The sequence below is a fragment of the Sinocyclocheilus rhinocerous genome, unplaced genomic scaffold, assembly GCF_001515625.1.
Source record: "Sinocyclocheilus rhinocerous isolate Xijiao unplaced genomic scaffold, SAMN03320098_v1.1 scaffold33, whole genome shotgun sequence".
Taxonomy (NCBI): Eukaryota; Metazoa; Chordata; class Actinopteri; order Cypriniformes; family Cyprinidae; genus Sinocyclocheilus; species Sinocyclocheilus rhinocerous.
The window spans coordinates 365,843-368,029 of record NW_015657591.1 but is presented as its reverse complement, the minus strand read 5'-3'; the positions used below and the strand labels follow the sequence as shown (position 1 = coordinate 368,029).

Sequence of the window (2,187 nt, the reverse complement as noted above, 5' to 3'; positions counted from 1 at the left end):
AGTGTGAATGCGTCCCAGCCCCCTTAGATGTAAGGCTACATTTACACTGGTGCGTTTATGTTTTAAAATGAAAACTATCCTCATCATACTGGCATTTCCACTGCGTTTCAAGCCGGCTTTCCGCTATCTCTGACAAACGACAAGCAACAAGACCGGTCATTCAGTCATTCATTTCCAATGGAAAGTAGCACGGGAGCTGCGTGGCGTTCCAATCATATGCAGATGTCCGTTCATACTACACAAAGTCAAGGTATCGATATCGAAAAATTTTGAACGATACCCAGCCCTACTTGTAGATACCAGGTGGCTACATACAAAGTGACTAGTTGCTTCCACTCTTAAATGTCTTCAAAGCGTCCCTGAGGTTAATGTCCACATGGGGCTTGAAGGCTAGTTAAATCAAAAATCTCTCAATTCTGCACTTTTAACCCTGCAGATTGTCATTTAAAGTGAAATCGAAGCTTGGATGACTTTATAAGTGATGGGGTCAAGCTTGCACTGTCTTCTCTCGTCTGAGCCATTAAGGCACACCGAGGGAAGAGATTGAGCTGACAGCTCATTGATTTCTTTCTGTGCCTGTGTCAAACATGTTTCTGAAATGCTTCTTTGTCTTAGCGTCGCCTGAGAGGTGTTTGGATATCAGCGACTGATGGAGGGACTTGAGAAAACAGGAGCTGCACTGATGCACCTCACGGTTAGCTTTTATCCACGTCTCACGGATAAGAGGACTAGAGCCCGACCGATATATCGTTTAGCCGATATGAGCCTGTCGCCGATATATCGGTATCGCCGAATATGCCGCCGATATGAATTTTTTTTTTTACAGAACATATAACGCAGATTAAATGCTTCTGAATGGTGTAGTTACTTAGTTTGTCCAGCAGAGCATGCTCCATTGTTTGCTACTGGCGACCCATGTCAGTGTAGTGTAGAAATGCGCGGATGAGCTCAAACTTCACCCGAGTCCGCTGCTTCAAATTATCCGCCCGCCACCCACCCGCACCTATATTTGATCATCACATTACAATGATTCTAATTCTTAGTTTTGCATGATGATATGATGAATGGATGGTTCATTTTTAACAGCAGATTCAGTGACGTTAGAGACTAGAGCTGATCTGTGCATCACGGCACGCGTCTGCGGCGCATTAAAGCCTATGGTACGGCCACCGGAGCTGATCACGGCCACTCAGTCAGTGCTGGTGTTTATACCGGCCGCGCTGCGGCCCAGAACTCATGCTTATCACATCGGTCACATAACATCGCGCGGCACAACAAAATACAATATTTCTATTGTATTTTGTCGCTCCGCGCCGCTCGCATCCGGTGTAGAATAAAACCCATTATAATCAGTGATGTTGTTTACACTGGATGCAGTAAACTGATGCATCGTTCTATTTATGACGTGCTGACACAAAGTTCATGATTTTCAACGGTCGCTTTGTCACGTCCTGTTGCGGCGCAGACACGGTGTCAGTATAGTTTGTCAGTACAGTCAGTAACGTAGCAGATTGAAAAGTTAGTATTTTTCTGCAGTCCAATAGACGGCAGTGCGGTGGTGGCTTGAGTCTGTTGAATGGTGATTTAACGCTACGTTGTCACCTAGTTGGAGAGACTCAATGCTCAGTAAATAAACAACAATGTCCTCGTCTTTTACTCTCACAATGAACTTATCATATTCGTTTGCTACATTAGTAGGGCCCTATGATTTCCGCGATGCAGAAAACATGGATGGAATCGTGGAATCCAGTTATAAAAACAGAATTTACTGTATAACACGGAATTTCATGGAATTTGTCTTATTTTTGATGAATAAATAAAAAACAGGTCAGTACATATAGAGCCTGTGTCTGTGAATATTAAACTGCAAAAAGACGATTTAAATACGAATGTTCTGCATGTTCCTTGGATTACCAGAAAATACACAACACAGAGTTTGTGAAAAAAAATTTCATTATTATTATTATTTATTCATTTTAGATGTTTACATTTGGAAAAGCTGTGCTTCCTGCATAAACCTGCCCCTGTTGGTTTGGCAGTAGCTTGCTTGCCCTACACAGTTACCTTGTTTAATTTCTTAATTCAAGTTGTATATATATTTTGTTCTATTTGTGTTAAAGTTATTTATAATAAGTGAAGTGAAGTTTACTGTTAAGTGCACTGATGTCAGACTCATTTTGAATAATA

The 2,187-nt window shown here is 41.8% G+C and overlaps 1 protein-coding gene across 3 annotated transcripts in view; it reads left to right on the top strand.

The window, feature by feature from the left end:
• The window catches only part of LOC107721405 (bifunctional heparan sulfate N-deacetylase/N-sulfotransferase 1-like), a 118,702-nt gene that overhangs the window by 74,277 nt on the left and 42,238 nt on the right, over positions 1-2,187 (top strand). Inside the window, exon 1 of one of the 3 annotated variants that reach the window (XM_016529402.1) lies at positions 364-694. The exons of the other annotated variants lie outside the window; for them this stretch is intronic. The gene's annotated coding sequence lies outside the window, so the exon portion shown is untranslated. Of the gene's footprint in view, positions 1-363; positions 695-2,187 lie in introns of those variants that run through there. 3 annotated transcript variants of the gene reach the window in all.